Here is a 17,386-nt window from a genome sequence, read left to right as displayed (position 1 = left end):
TCACCAAAACCTGTCTGTGTGTTGTTTGTGTGTGTCTGTGTTGAATGTGAAGTGCGTACACTGGCAGCATTGTACCCGTGGTGCCATTGTACGATAGCATGATAACAACGCTATTTTAGATACAAAACAGCATTTATTTATTTATTTATTCAAATGAAATTTATTTTTGCAACTTTTCAAAAGTTTATCCCAAACTCATCCAATATTTAACAAACCATATCATCAGCTTTTCTAATTTGCAGTTGTTGTAGAATGACTGTGTATTCCACTCAGGAGCCAAGGGAGAGCACATAACATCCATTCTGGATCCATGGCCAGATTTATTAGAGTTTGATGGTTTACCTCTTGAACCTCTAATGCCGCGTTTCCACTACGTGGAACTGGCTCAACTCGACTTTGGTACCAGGTCCTATTCCTGTAGACCGTTTCCATTACAGGATACTACCGACTTTCCAGTATCTGGACGTCAGAGCGATGCAGCGCATTACTTCCGTGTCGTCTGCTCAGAGAGTTGGTGATAGACTCACTCGGTGCGCGTTGTCTCGTCAAGCTCATGCTGAATTTTTACGTCTGAACCTCCTCAACAAACTATGGTGTAGTCTTCGGGCTGTCATCATGTGGAATAACCTACTGCTATATTTACCGTCAACTTCCACATCTGTTTTTGTAAAAGGGCGGGGTCACAGAGACGATTCTCTGACCAATCAGTGGTCTGCAGTGTTTACACGTCACCTTTTAGTATCTGGTCCTCGGTCTTGGAACCCCGGTGGAGGTGAGACCAAAAAACTAGTACCAGGGCCCTTTTTCGTAATGGAAACGCAAAAAGGCCGAGTTGAGTGGAGTCAAGCTGATACCGCATAGTGGAAACGCAGCATAAGCCACGAGGACTGACAGGTTCTTTACTGACATTTAAGACTGAAGTGCCAGTATCAAGCCAAGAAGCCAACAAAGATGAAAACCAGAGGTGACTGCATGAAGAATCCATGATCTTTCCCATTAGGATTAATCATATCAACCAGTCATAATGAAATCCCATCTCCGGATATACCAAACTGATGGATTAAAAGGGACAAGCCATTTCCTGTTCACTTTGTGTCTTGGAAGGGTGAGATGAATTGGATTTGTGTGGACTCAACGGAACTGTATCGACTTATAGAGTTACTCTTCATAATACAAAGTTGCACACAAATGTCTTTTTCCTGTGGGAAGCACCTGTAGCACCTGAGTGGGCCAAGCTCATGTAGGTGGAAGTGTTTTGTATGCCTCTGATGCACCTCCCCTCATTCAATTTGTTTGTTGCAAGAAGCAATCATGTTACTTGTGGAGAACAGATTGGAAAAGCAATTTGGAAAAAGCCCGTGTTGTTAAAGCTGTGTAATCACAGATAATCACAACATTATTCTTTTTACAGTCTGTCAGTGCATTTACAAAGACTGAGGTTTGTTCAACCACAGAATGAGGCAAGTTGTGCAGTGGCTCTAGAAAGTAAGGCTGGCAGACCTAAGCCCTGTTCCATCAGATCCCCTGGAACTTTTATTACCAGGAACTTATTTATCCTAGGCCAGGTTTCCACTACGTGGAACCGGCGCGACTCGACTTGACTCAGGTACCAGGTACTAGACCTGTAACGGTACACAGCATTTTCGGTTCAGTACGTTTTCAGTTTTGAAAGCCACGGTTCGTTTTTTTTGGTTCAGTACAGGGAGAAAGAAAACCCCTCAAAATGTCTTTCATGCATTTATGAATTTTTTGAACATTCTTCCACCAATTTTTGGAGACAACAGAATATAGAAAAACAGGAATAATATAATTCTGCTGCTTAACAAAAAAAAAAAGGTTTTTATCCAGGTAAACAAGGTTGATTTGATAAAGCTACTGTCCTAAACTCAGGGTTTGGACCCAAAATGGGTGACAGATCTATTTTTGTTGAGTTGTACATTGGCAGAGTTTCCAAAATGCTGTTGTAGCTGTGTTTGTTTGCATGCATTAACACTGTATATTTTGAATTGTTAACTTCTTGTGTGTGTTAGTAAGCGGTGTGTTGCTGCTTAACTAACGTCACATGTCAGTTATACAGTCAGTCTTTCTACACTATCTGTAGTTGACCCCTATGGTAAAACATCAACTTTAATTTCCAATAATATCTGCTGTCAGTGCTGCCCTGTAAAGATACACAAAGATAAAGAGGGATCATTCATAAAGCGACACGGACCACATCGATATCCATGTGGCATTATTGCAGCTGCACTCAGTGAGAGTGCCAGGGGAGGGGTAGTTGTTCCAGACCAGGGCTGGCCAACCCTGGTCCTGGAGGGCCACTATCCTGCATGTTTCAGATGTTTCCCTCTTCCAACACACCTGATTCAAATGATAAAGCCTGTCACCAAGCTCTGCAGAAGCCTCAGAACAACTGTCAGGTGTGCTGGAAGAGGAAACATCTAAAACATGCAGGACAGTAGCTCTGGAGGACCAGGACTGGACACCTCTGACCTGTACCGACTCTAGTTATCTGTGCATTTGAATATTAAACACTACACATTTGGCTTTAGTATCAGTAATACCAACAGACACACTCCAAGCTTGACTCACGCATCCAACCAGAACACACACACACACACACACACACACACACACACATATATATCCACAGGCACCACACATAGTCATGCATCTATTTTTATAAAGGGACTCACGCCTGTTGCTACCTCCTTACCCTAACCTTAGCCTCCACAAAAACAAACAAAAAAAAAAGTACTCTAAAAGCAACCAAGCAAACAAACTAAACAAATGCAGCAGCTGCAAAGTGAAGCCAGTGGATTAGTTTCTTATTGTAAACTGTCTGTTTACAGTAATATATTGGTTTTATTGTCATCACGATTAATGACACTGAAGCAGCCTCAAAGTAATGTTAAACATTAGTTATGGGAATGTGGATGAAATGAGCTGTACTGAAAAAAATCATGCATTTCTTTAAATCTGAATATTATGGGAAACATTTTATATGATGTAAATCAAAACAATGTTTTAACAGTTTTAATGTGGAAAAACTACACATTGTACCTTTAAAGTGAGGGCTGACCAGTGTTTTCACAATGATGGGTGCAAAACACAATGTGTCCCCACAGTTATGCAAAGGGCACACACAAACACAACCCTGTTTCTGTCTGTGAGGACAAAATGCATTCCCTGAACTCTGTTTTCCTGAACCATCACAGGTGAATACTTGACTAACCATTTAACCCTCTGGTATCCCGTCCAGCAGGGCCCTTACTGAGCACCAGGTGTGCCTTTTTGGCACACTTGTGGAATAATGTCAAAAAAATGTTCATACAGTTTGTTTTTAATTCTTTTACACTTTTTTCTATTTCATCAACTTGAGCCATAAATAAAAATACCAAATACTCAATAATTGTCACATTTTTTAACCCTTTAAATGCTGTGTTCGTAATGTAAACAAACTATTTTTTTGGATGCAAAAAACACACACACAAAAAAAAAAAAAAAAAAAAAAAATAATATGCTGCATAAAAAGTGGATCACATCTTATTTGATTTTTTCATCCTGGCATATGTCAGTGATTAACCCTTTCATGCATACTGGTCACTACAGTGGACAGCTATTCTACAGCTGTTTTCTTGTATATTCATGGATTTTGTTGTTGTTGTTGTTGTTTTTTTTTTTTTACACATAGCTTTATTAAAGTTTTAAGACAACTACATATCTGTTCTGACATGAATTGGTAACATTATGTAGATCTCTCTTGAGCATAAACCCCCAGAATCACAAGCCCTCCCCATAGTTTTCACAAAATTTATCAGTAAATACATGTTTCTGTGTGTCAAAAATTAAACGTGTGGTGTCCACCTGAGTGGACATTTTTGCAACTTCATGAAAAATAGGTTCATAAGAATTTTATTTTCATTGTTTTTTTTATTTTTTATTTTTTATTTTTTTTTATTTTTATGTTATTTTATGTTATTTTATTTTATTTTGTTTTTTTCAGAAGAAAATTTTCAATCACATTGTTTTTTTCATGCCTAAAGAGGAATAAAAACAGTCAGGAAAAAATTTTGATTAAGGTTCTTATAATTTGTGCATGAAAGGGTTAACTCCAACATCGGTTAATTTGCATCATTATTTTTGGCACTAGGTCAAATGTTCAAAAATACTAGCATCTGTCACCAAGTGTGCGTAAAATGCACACCTATAAATCAAACTGTTAAATATCATATATTAATTTATTTTTCTGCTCTAATTTGATTTTATTTTTGTAAATCCAGCTCAGTCCTAATCATACAGATCAAATGTTAGAAGTAGTGTGTTTTATGCACACTTGGCAGACAGATGCTAGTTTTGTAATTTTCTTTTGTTTACAATGTGCACATTTTAGTAGGTGGCCAGAATTTTAAAGATCATGCAAAAATGAACAACTTTTGAATTCTAACCTTACTTAAATTGTGAAAAATAAAATGACGTTTTTTTAAAAGGAAGTGAAAAGTGTGCCTAAAACGCACACCCGGATACCGGAGGGTTAAATTCATGTCATTTGCACTTTTCCAATTCCATTTGCACTACTGTCAAAATATTTGCACTACCAAATCTACATATCTTTTTACTTTTTTTTTCCTATTGTAAATAGTGTGCCCTCTGTTGTCTTTTGTTGTGCCTTGTAATTTCTGCACCAAGTTGGAGAGTTCTACCTCAGTTTCGTTGTACTTGTACAATGACAATAAAGAGATTCTGATTCTGAACTCTAACCTTAATTCCATTTTAACCCTAGATATGTAAGATATGCTTTTTTCCCCTCAACTTTATTTAAAATATTTGAGTATACAGTACAAAATTTTTAACAAACAACAAGATGTCAAAAAGGGAAAAGCATTGAAACATATAAGTTTAAGAAAATAATGCATAGATTTAAACACACAAAGCATAATATACAAATAATAGTATACAGAGTAAATAAATAAATAAAGATAGCAAATCTAACAAAAATAAATAAATAAATGCAACAGAGAGTTCAGTCAATATTAAAGAATCATTTATAAATAGCCAGGGTGTTAGAGCTTCTTTTTTGTTATAGATAAATTCTAAAGATTTAATATAATTTTCAAATTCCAAAGGAAGATTTTAAAATTTGGGTGTGTTTTAGTATATTCATTTTTATGTATATGAAATTTTCCATATAAAATGAACAAATTTACAACAATGATATGGAAGATATACAGGTGCAAGCTGTGGCACACAACTACACAATGACAGAAAAAAAAGAAAACACAAAGTGAGGGGGGTACAAAACAGAGTGGCCACGCCCTTGCTGTGACATCATCCTCTTCCTATTGGCTGGTGCTTGTTCAGTGGGCTCGCAGCAGACACAGCAGAGTTGGTGTGAGGGCTTCATGTTTGCACCGGACAGCTGACCAGCCTCTGTCCAGCCACTAACCGTCCACCGTCCGCCCAGCGCTCCGCGGGCAGTCCTTTCACTTCTGCCGGACTAAAGCCTTCATTCGGTCTTTTTTATCCGTCGGTAAAAGTCTGTGCAGCAAAGGCGTGATCGCGGTTTGTCCCTGGTTTCAGACATGGATGTAGAGGCGCAGGTACACGCGCACAGACGCACAATCTGAGGAACCGAGCTGTGCGGAGTTTACAGAAGGTGAGTTCACCCAATGCAACTTACAGACGGAAAACTGCACATGTGTGGAGATGGGAACATTGTGTGTGTTAATGAGAGGACAGCAGATGTGTGTGTGTGTGTGTGTGTGTGTGTGTGTGTGTGTGTGTGTGTGTGTGTGTGTGTGTGGTGGGGGGTTCAGGTTAGTTCTCCGGGGCAGTGGGTTAGTGGATCACAGCAGTGCCTGGCTTTATTTCACTCAGGATAGAACTGCGGAATTGTTAGAAATTACATGAGAACCTGATGTTGTTTTACAGTCTGTGCTTTTTCTGTTAAATGGTGCAGTGTTTGACCTGTACATTTGTGCTTACATTAAAAAAAAATAAGAATAATTGAACCCTTTCAGGCATAGTGGTCACTCCAGTGGACAGCTGTTCTCTTGTATATTCATGGATTTTGTTGTTTTAGTTCCATATCAGCGAACACAGTGGACACTCACACTGCAAAAATCTAAATTTTACCAAATGAATTTTTCTTATTTCTAGTCCAAATGTCTCATCACACTTAAAATAAGACAGAGTCACCTAAAGAGGAACTTTTCAGTCAGATATAAGAACTGATTTATAGACAATAGATCTGCAAAATCTGACTTCAAGTAATCTTACCAAGATAATTTTCACTTGTTCCACTGGCAGATTTTTTTGCTTGAATTAAGCAAAAAAAAAAAAAAACGTTACTCTTTAGGTGTTTATGTCTTATTTTAAGTGTGATGAGATATTTGGACTAGAACTGAGAAAAATACACTTGGTCAGATTCAGATTTTTGCAGTGCATGCACCATCCCATACACTGACATTCATACTGTGACTGTAACTTTACTGTTCTTGATAAACCTGATCTGCACTAACATGTTTGAGGGAAAATCATTTGCTAGTTATTGTTATTAAACTGTAATTAACAGTTTTTTGGTTTTTTTTTAACTTTTTTTTTTTTTTTTGCGTATTATCTCCATGAAGTGAGAATGACTGGTATTAGTGTATGTTAAAATGTGAGAAAACATCAGATTATCTGCGTTAAAAATGTTTTCATTTCATAGTTTTCACACAGTTTATTAGTCAATACGTTTCTTTGCTTCAAAAATTTAAAGCATGGTGTCAAGCTGAGTGGACATTTTTGCAACTCCATGAAAAATGGGTTCATAAAAACAACTTCTATCGTATTGTTTTTTTAATGCTTCGAGGAATAAGAACACTCAGGAAAAATAAAATCTTGATTACAGCTCTCACAATTCATACATGAAAGGGTTAATAAGACGTGTATGTGTTTTTATCCCTGATTAGGCTTTATTATGCAACATCACATGCAGAGTGCGAACTACCCCTCCATACTTGGGGGGTACTCCTCACTTCTATGACCATCACGGTCCACTACCACATCAATACGAAGAGCTGCACTTGCCACAAAGATCAGTGTTAAAGTGTAAGATAAGTGAGGCGAACACACACTCAAGGTCAAGACAAGCGACAAAATTAGAAACCGTAATTACATTATCTAATATCCAAAAAGTGGGGAGTTTAGTGCACTGAAATACAATACTAATTACTAGTCAAAATAATACATTTACAAACAGCCTACATCCTACTTCATGAAATAGGTTTATTTTTAGATTAAACTTTAAGATTTTCATAGTTATATTTATAACTAAAGAACTTGAACCAGTTCAGACTTTTTTTGAGATTCGGAAGGTTTTAGTTCCAGATAAAACCTTGGTAATATGGGGTTAGTGAAGTGTTTTTCAACCTCTGGGTTGGGACCCCATGTGGGGTCGCCTGGAATTCAGATGGGGTCACCTGAAATTTTGAGTAATTGATAAAAAAAAAAAAAAACCTTACTACTAAAAATATATGTCGAGTTTACAGAGACAATCCCAGTCCATAGGAGACAAACTGTGGTTGTGAAACTGCAGCACTGTGGTTCTGTTTCTGTGTCAAATGTTCATTGTGGTCAGTTTCAGATGCTGCAGCTCTTTCATAATTCATAGTTTCAGTTCTTGTTTGTTCAGTATTAATTGTCCTCCTTGTAAATCACAGCTGGACTGACTGGACAGATCCTGACCAAGGAAAATCACATTCTCCCTTTGTGCAGTAATCTACACCTGGATTTACTGCCTCTGTCCACAATAATAGACATTATAGAGACTAAATATCCTCTGAAATTAATGCTTATTTACAACATAGTATAGCAAACTATTACATGATCAAAACCAAATTAATTTTAGCAAAAAATTCTGGGGTCGCCATAAATTTGTGACGTTAAAATGGGGTCATGAGCCAAAAAAGGTTGGAAACCACTGGGTTAGTGCCTCAGCTGTGATAAATGAAATGGGTGTAAATAATATTCACAGCAGTTGGGGATAGTAGTGATGGGCAGTAATATGAAGAGGGTTTATGTGGAAAGATGTGGCACAGAAATGCTCAGTTTTTCTTCACTTCAAAAAAAATGTGAAATGAACATTAACTAGTTCTCAGTTGAGATGGTGAACTATGAATGTGAAAGAATTTATTTTATTCTGTATGAGCTAAACTTTGAACTAGTTCATGTGAAGTGTAAACTTGCCCAAAACTGTCACTGATTATACTTTATTATTCACAATAAAATGCAAACGGGAACAAAGGGAGTTTATCTCCTTGGGAAATTATAATCAGTTTTACCTCACAAAAATGTAGTAAGCTTGGTTTAAATAGAGACTTAGTGTATCTTGCTAAGAAGTTAGCTGATGTTAATGTTGACTGTACCAGCCTCAGTGGAACAATGTTAAGTAACTGAACTTAACACGTTAGCTTGTATCCATAAACGAACAAAACACTTAAATAAGGTAGTATAATAATACATTTTCAACAAGCTAGCTGTCTGCGAGCTAATTACATTTACTAATCCATGTTAGTATCATGACCGGCAAATTGAATTTACCATCGAGAATGAATGAACAAGTTGAAGTTGGTTCTCAGTTACTTTTAGCGCTGCTGTGGTTAAAAAGAGTACGGTCCACAATAGGGGTATCTGAAATTATTCAACATTAAACTGCTCCTACTCTAAGAATGGGAGTTGACTTGTATTGTATTATTTTATTTTTTTTTTTTCCACAAAATCATAGGAATTACCTGCCCCCCCCCCCCCCCCAAAAAAAAAAAATTTTGTCAGTTTAGGGGGGTCTGGGCCTTCATCGGGGGGTGCAGACCCCCCAGTACCACCCCTAATTTGAACTATGGTCACATGATTGCTCCACTTTTTAAAGTAAGTCAAGCTGGTCCCTGCAGACAGATGATGTGTTCTGAGTAAAGCCGTGTAGAGTTCAGGTGGGATCCAGTTTTGGAGTGTTTATGCTGCGGGAGACTTTCATCACCAATTTTTCATCCAATCTGTCAAACCTCGGTCATATCCTCAGTATCATGAATCTGAACGTCTGTCTGTCATTACTCACCTGAATCTCTTGCATTACAGTCAACAGTTTCTTAGTGCCATCCACCAGAAACAAACCATGTGTTTACAAACAGAGCTGGGAGGGAACTGGGCGTCTTCGACATTTTGTCACGATGTGCATTGTGGGAAGCGGAGGTTCGTGCAGCCACCTGGCAGCGGCAGCTGCTACAGACATGATGCGGAAACGGCAGGATCTCCCTTCCCTCTATGCATATTCCTCCAGCTGTTTCCGCATTTCAGCCATTTCTGCATTGTGTTTGTTGCATTTATATGATATCATATGGTGTCACTGCTGCTGCCGCTGCCAGGCGGCTGCTCAAGCCTCCACTTCCCATAATGAGTTGCGACAAAATTTCTCAGATGCCTGAGTTCCCTCCCTGCTCTGTTTGTAAACACATGGTTTGTTTCTGGTGGATGGCACTAAGAAACGGTTCACTGTGAGGGAAGAGATTCAGGTGAGTAATGACAGACAGACGAACACATTCATGATACTGAGGTTTGACAGATCTGATGCACCTTTAAGCACTTCTCCCTCTGCTTGTGTTTGGGTGTTCAGTGGATGCGGTGGACAACAGCCAAGGGTAGGGCTGTGCAATTAATCAAAATTCAATTACGATTTCGATTATTACACGCAACGATTACAAAAATTATGTAATCGAGAAAAAACGATTATTAATTTTGAGTTTTAATTCATGCGTAAGCAAGCTCCCATGAGCTGCTCCGCCCCCCTCTAAGCTACTGCTGCCTGCTAGCCGGCAGGTCCACCCCAAGAGGAAAGTTGTACCTAGCGGTCTGGAAAAATGGCAGGAGAATCGCAGCAGAAGTGCTTGGTAAACAAAAAAGGCAAGTCAAATTCAATTGTATGGAATCACTTTGGGTTTGATGAAGAAGACGAAGAGCAAAAACCCATTATGTGCAAAAAGTGTTTCGTACTTATGTCTGCACCGACCGCTAACACAGCAAACCTTTGTAACCATCTAAAGTTTAACCACTGCCACCGTTATCATAATCTTATGAAAAACTAAAACACATAAAAAAAACTCCGTCTACAACTTCATCCGCTCTGCAGTCTTCAGTCTCCGAATCTCTTTATGCTGCAACGCCTGTATTAACCTAACTGAAACCTCACAGCACGTCACTGAATTTACTGTTTCATACTACACTGAACATACTTGAATTTATAATTTGCACTTTACTTGAGTTTTTTTTTTTATTGCTCCAGTTCTATGGCAAGTCTAGAGCAGTTTAATTCCAGTGCACGATTTGTTTACAAAAGGAAACATACTTGAATTTACAGTACACTTATTGGCATTCAAAGATTTTTTTGTTTCGTACAAAAGTGAACATACTTTGTTTTAATGGTTAAAAGCTTTATTTATATTTAAAGAGTGTATCTTACATTGTTTTGCAAGAAAAAAATGAACAACTTTAAGGTTAACAAATAATCGTTTTTAATAATCGTGATTTCAATTATTGCTAAAATAATCGTGATTATTTTTTTTCTATAATTGAGCAGCCCTAGCAAAGGGACATGCACTGGTGACACACATCTGAAACATGACAGAATCAGGCCAGGGGTTTTGGAGAAAACAAACCCATAGGTTTTTATTTTGGAAGGCTCAGAGGTCAAAGGTCATCTACAGTAGCCTTGCCACCTGTAGTGGGTGTTCTGGTCAGACTACTGTAGAGCAGCGACAACTGCATGTGTTTGCACCCAGCAGCCTTTAATCTCAGGACATTTCCAGCTGTAAGTGGCTGTCTGTTCACCTGACGGTCTGCAAATTATTTTGTGTGTGTGTGTGTGTGATAAAACACCCCTACATACCGTGCGAGTGTGCAGTGTGAATATCTTGATATTTAAAAGACCATCTTTTTGAAAGTCTGCCTATTGAGCTGAAATGATCTTTTCAGCTGCAGGTCTTCCACAGTTGTTCAGTGACAGCAGTTTGTCATGCTATCGCACATCTTCAAATCCATGGCATTTTCCAGTACACTTGGAAGTACTGCAAAAACAAAACCCTTGCACCCAAACAGCCATTCAGCTTGCACTGCTTTTCCTTCGGCTGCTCATGCTGTTTTTGAGGGGGAAAAGGGCTCAGTTCTCTTTCTCTGTAGCGCCAGCCTGACTTTGATATGGTTAAGAGGAAGTGCTTTGCTGTGCTGCCAGCCTGTTCAGGCCATGGCTAAGCTGTTTTGAAGGGACTGGAGACGAGGGGTTTGTGTGTTTGTGCCAAACCCAGATGGGCTGCAGGATGTGGAGAGTCTGTTCCCAGACTGCCTCTACACAAGCTCTGCCTTCACCTTCCCTCTACTTTAGCCAGCCGCTTTCTTTTCACCCGCTGCATGGGCTCTTTTCGTCTCTGCCTTTTTTTCCTTCTTCCCTCTCGTCTTTCACTTTCTCCGTTGTGCGCTCACATACGCTCTCATTTCCCCTTTTTCTCTCCAAAGCCTCATTAAAGGAATTATGACTGTGTGGTTTGGAGGAATTTCAGACACTCTGTCGTTTCATTGGGTTTTTCCCCAAACTACTATAACACAGGGCTGTGATGTTTACATGAATGTGTTTTTTTTTAAATACCAGGATCCCCTGGATACTTATGAGAGAAGTAAATCGCCCTACTGGAAATTTATTGATAAATCTGCAGGTTATTTGCATCATTTTGTGAGTGAATTGTGAAAAGATAATGAATAATGCACATGGTGAGTGTGGGGTTACCTCTTCAAAACAGTTTGGTGCTATTCATTTCTCAAATCCAGTTTGTAGTTTGCAGTCAAATAACGCAGCTAATCTTTGGACACTAATTCATTCCGTTTGTCATATAACCATTGCTGTTTAATTGTCTGTTGATCATTTAATGGACTAATCCAAGAGCTCCAGAACTTTTTAGGTGGCGAAATAACACACAAAATAATACACTTACTGCACTTGCCTGAATGTTGGAACATCAGTCATGGATGGAAAGATAATGTCAATCTCTTCTAAGACAAGTAACGTTAGCTAGTCTGCAATTTGCTGCATTCTTTATTGAGGTCAACATTTTTAAACTCCTCCCAAGAGCATTTTTCTTCTAGTTTAATTCCAGTCACATATTATATTTTTATGCATTTGATTCTTGACATTTGGTAACTACATAAAAGCACCCTGAGTTTGGGAAAAGCAGTGCTAATCCTTCTACTTTCAGACCCAGTGGCCTCTGTTTCATAGAAGCACATTACGGTTTGCAGATGAAGTGAAAACCAGAAGCTGAAGCACATAAATGACCTTGCCTTGCACTTGAATCATTGACCTTTTCCATTCCTCTAGAACACCCACTTGCAGTTTCTAGGAATGTCTGTTACCCCTTTTCCCCTTTGGTCCACTGCGGTTGTTTTAAAGTGCTTTACAAATAAAGTTGGATTGGATTTTCCACTAAAAAGAATCTGATGCCAGTTTGGTGCCGGCGCTAGGGCCACTGCTTAACTGGTTCCAACCTGGTGCCTCTGAAGAACCGGTTTGCTTTTCCATAGACCAAGAGCCAAGCGGAGCCGAGTCAGAGCTGCGTCATTACGTCATCATAAAATGTGATCACATGACTGGGTCTGGTGCAAGAGACGCTCGCTTGGAAACAAGTTCTGCTCTCGAGTTTACAAGCCTATCAATCCAGAGGTGGAAAAAAGAAAAATCACTCTGTGGCATTTGTGATAAACATAAATATCTGGGTTTCTATAAGACATGCATACAAACATAATGCAAGGATAGTCTGTAAACAGATAATTAGTGAGGTCAGCAGAGCAGTACCCAAGTTTAAGTGAGGCATAGGAAACCACGGACAAAATGAACTTTTTACATTTCAAATGATAAACCCATTTGAAATCCACACTGAAGTAAAATTAAAAAAAAAAGGCTCAAATAAAATAAAAAAAAAAAAAAGCTTTAAAAACTTTACAAAAGGGAAGAAAAATCCAGGTGGTGTTGCTGTGAATCTACCTCGTTGTCCATTGACAACAACTGTAACGGACGAAACAAAGAAACTAAAGTGGTTTAATTGGACATGTTCTCCCCAGTGTGGACAAGAACCCTGTCTACTGGAACACGGGTCAGTTCACTACTGTTAGAACCAGAACCCTGTCCACTGGAACACGGGTCAGTTCATTACTGTTAGAACCAGAACCCTGTCCACTGGAACACGGGTCAGTTCACTACTGTTAGAACCAGAACCCTGTCCACTGGAACACGGGTCAGTTCACTACTGTTAGAACCAGAACCCTGTCCACTGGAACACGGGTCAGTTCACTACTGTTAGAACCAGAACCCTGGCTACTGGAACACGGGTCAGTTCATTACTGTTAGAACCAGAACCCTGTCCACTGGAACACGGGTCAGTTCACTACTGTTAGAACCAGAACCCTGTCCACTGGAACACGGGTCAGTTCATTACTGTTAGAACCAGAACCCTGTCTACTGGAACACGGGTCAGTTCACTACTGTTAGAACCAGAACCCTGTCCACTGGAACACGGGTCAGTTCACTACTGTTAGAACCAGAACCCTGTCCACTGGAACACGGGTCAGTTCACTACTGTTAGAACCAGAACCCTGGCTACTGGAACACGGGTCAGTTCATTACTGTTAGAACCAGAACCCTGTCCACTGGAACACGGGTCAGTTCACTACTGTTAGAACCAGAACCCTGTCCACTGGAACACGGGTCAGTTCACTACTGTTAGAACCAGAACCCTGTCTACTGGAACACAGGTCAGTTCACTACTGTTAGAACCAGAACCCTGTCTACTGGAACACGGGTCAGTTCACTACTGTTAGAACCAGAACCCTGTCTACTGGAACACGGGTCAGTTCACTACTGTTAGAACCAGAACCCTGTCCACTGGAACACGGGTCAGTTCACTACTGTTAGAACCAGAACCCTGGCTACTGGAACACGGGTCAGTTCACTACTGTTAGAACCAGAACCCTGTCCACTGGAACACGGGTCAGTTCACTACTGTTAGAACCAGAACCCTGTCTACTGGAACACGGGTCAGTTCACTACTGTTAGAACCAGAACCCTGTCCACTGGAACACGGGTCAGTTCACTACTGTTAGAACCAGAACCCTGGCTACTGGAACACGGGTCAGTTCATTACTGTTAGAACCAGAACCCTGTCCACTGGAACACGGGTCAGTTCACTACTGTTAGAACCAGAACCCTGTCCACTGGAACACGGGTCAGTTCACTACTGTTAGAACCAGAACCCTGTCTACTGGAACACGGGTCAGTTCACTACTGTTAGAACCAGAACCCTGTCCACTGGAACACGGGTCAGTTCACTACTGTTAGAACCAGAACCCTGTCCACTGGAACACGGGTCAGTTCATTACTGTTAGAACCAGAACCCTGTCTACTGGAACACGGGTCAGTTCACTACTGTTAGAACCAGAACCCTGTCCACTGGAACACGGGTCAGTTCACTACTGTTAGAACCAGAACCCTGTCCACTGGAACACGGGTCAGTTCACTACTGTTAGAACCAGAACCCTGGCTACTGGAACACGGGTCAGTTCATTACTGTTAGAACCAGAACCCTGTCCACTGGAACACGGGTCAGTTCACTACTGTTAGAACCAGAACCCTGTCCACTGGAACACGGGTCAGTTCACTACTGTTAGAACCAGAACCCTGTCTACTGGAACACGGGTCAGTTCACTACTGTTAGAACCAGAACCCTGTCCACTGGAACACGGGTCAGTTCACTACTGTTAGAACCAGAACCCTGTCTACTGGAACACGGGTCAGTTCACTACTGTTAGAACCAGAACCCTGTCTACTGGAACACGGGTCAGTTCACTACTGTTAGAACCAGAACCCTGGCTACTGGAACACGGGTCAGTTCATTACTGTTAGAACCAGAACCCTGTCCACTGGAACACGGGTCAGTTCACTACTGTTAGAACCAGAACCCTGTCCACTGGAACACGGGTCAGTTCACTACTGTTAGAACCAGAACCCTGTCTACTGGAACACGGGTCAGTTCACTACTGTTAGAACCAGAACCCTGTCTACTGGAACACGGGTCAGTTCACTACTGTTAGAACCAGAACCCTGTCCACTGGAACACGGGTCAGTTCACTACTGTTAGAACCAGAACCCTGTCCACTGGAACACGGGTCAGTTCACTACTGTTAGAACCAGAACCCTGTCTACTGGAACACGGGTCAGTTCACTACTGTTAGAACCAGAACCCTGTCTACTGGAACACGGGTCAGTTCACTACTGTTAGAACCAGAACCCTGTCTACTGGAACACGGGTCAGTTCACTACTGTTAGAACCAGAACCCTGTCCACTGGAACACGGGTCAGTTCACTACTGTTAGAACCAGAACCCTGTCCACTGGAACACGGGTCAGTTCACTACTGTTAGAACCAGAACCCTGTCCACTGGAACACGGGTCAGTTCACTACTGTTAGAACCAGAACCCTGGCTACTGGAACACGGGTCAGTTCATTACTGTTAGAACCAGAACCCTGTCCACTGGAACACGGGTCAGTTCACTACTGTTAGAACCAGAACCCTGTCCACTGGAACACGGGTCAGTTCATTACTGTTAGAACCAGAACCCTGTCTACTGGAACACGGGTCAGTTCACTACTGTTAGAACCAGAACCCTGTCCACTGGAACACGGGTCAGTTCACTACTGTTAGAACCAGAACCCTGTCCACTGGAACACGGGTCAGTTCACTACTGTTAGAACCAGAACCCTGGCTACTGGAACACGGGTCAGTTCATTACTGTTAGAACCAGAACCCTGTCCACTGGAACACGGGTCAGTTCACTACTGTTAGAACCAGAACCCTGTCCACTGGAACACGGGTCAGTTCACTACTGTTAGAACCAGAACCCTGTCTACTGGAACACGGGTCAGTTCACTACTGTTAGAACCAGAACCCTGTCTACTGGAACACGGGTCAGTTCACTACTGTTAGAACCAGAACCCTGTCCACTGGAACACGGGTCAGTTCACTACTGTTAGAACCAGAACCCTGGCTACTGGAACACGGGTCAGTTCACTACTGTTAGAACCAGAACCCTGTCCACTGGAACACGGGTCAGTTCACTACTGTTAGAACCAGAACCCTGTCTACTGGAACACGGGTCAGTTCACTACTGTTAGAACCAGAACCCTGTCCACTGGAACACGGGTCAGTTCACTACTGTTAGAACCAGAACCCTGGCTACTGGAACACGGGTCAGTTCATTACTGTTAGAACCAGAACCCTGTCCACTGGAACACGGGTCAGTTCACTACTGTTAGAACCAGAACCCTGTCCACTGGAACACGGGTCAGTTCACTACTGTTAGAACCAGAACCCTGTCTACTGGAACACGGGTCAGTTCACTACTGTTAGAACCAGAACCCTGTCCACTGGAACACGGGTCAGTTCACTACTGTTAGAACCAGAACCCTGTCCACTGGAACACGGGTCAGTTCATTACTGTTAGAACCAGAACCCTGGCTACTGGAACACGGGTCAGTTCACTACTGTTAGAACCAGAACCCTGGCTACTGGAACACGGGTCAGTTCATTACTGTTAGAACCAGAACCCTGTCCACTGGAACACGGGTCAGTTCACTACTGTTAGAACCAGAACCCTGTCCACTGGAACACGGGTCAGTTCACTACTGTTAGAACCAGAACCCTGTCTACTGGAACACGGGTCAGTTCACTACTGTTAGAACCAGAACCCTGTCTACTGGAACACGGGTCAGTTCACTACTGTTAGAACCAGAACCCTGTCCACTGGAACACGGGTCAGTTCACTACTGTTAGAACCAGAACCCTGTCCACTGGAACACGGGTCAGTTCACTACTGTTAGAACCAGAACCCTGTCCACTGGAACACGGGTCAGTTCACTACTGTTAGAACCAGAACCCTGTCTACTGGAACACGGGTCAGTTCACTACTGTTAGAACCAGAACCCTGTCTACTGGAACACGGGTCAGTTCACTACTGTTAGAACCAGAACCCTGTCTACTGGAACACGGGTCAGTTCACTACTGTTAGAACCAGAACCCTGTCCACTGGAACACGGGTCAGTTCACTACTGTTAGAACCAGAACCCTGTCCACTGGAACACGGGTCAGTTCACTACTGTTAGAACCAGAACCCTGTCTACTGGAACACGGGTCAGTTCACTACTGTTAGAACCAGAACCCTGTCTACTGGAACACGGGTCAGTTCACTACTGTTAGAACCAGAACCCTGTCTACTGGAACACGGGTCAGTTCATTACTGTTAGAACCAGAACCCTGTCCAC

The 17,386-nt window shown here is 41.4% G+C and overlaps 1 protein-coding gene across 2 annotated transcripts in view; it reads left to right on the top strand.

The window, feature by feature from the left end:
* The window catches only part of ripor2 (RHO family interacting cell polarization regulator 2), a 144,166-nt gene that overhangs the window by 21,693 nt on the left and 105,087 nt on the right, over positions 1 to 17,386 (top strand). Inside the window, exon 1 of one of the 2 annotated variants that reach the window (XM_030147433.1) lies at positions 5,386 to 5,653. The exons of the other annotated variant lie outside the window; for it this stretch is intronic. The gene's annotated coding sequence lies outside the window, so the exon portion shown is untranslated. Of the gene's footprint in view, positions 1 to 5,385; positions 5,654 to 17,386 lie in introns of those variants that run through there. 2 annotated transcript variants of the gene reach the window in all.

Source organism: Sphaeramia orbicularis, chromosome 11 (assembly GCF_902148855.1).
Source record: "Sphaeramia orbicularis chromosome 11, fSphaOr1.1, whole genome shotgun sequence".
Lineage (NCBI taxonomy): Eukaryota > Metazoa > Chordata > Actinopteri > Kurtiformes > Apogonidae > Sphaeramia > Sphaeramia orbicularis.
Note: the sequence above shows the minus strand (reverse complement) of the source record. Positions and strands in the feature narration are given on the sequence as shown.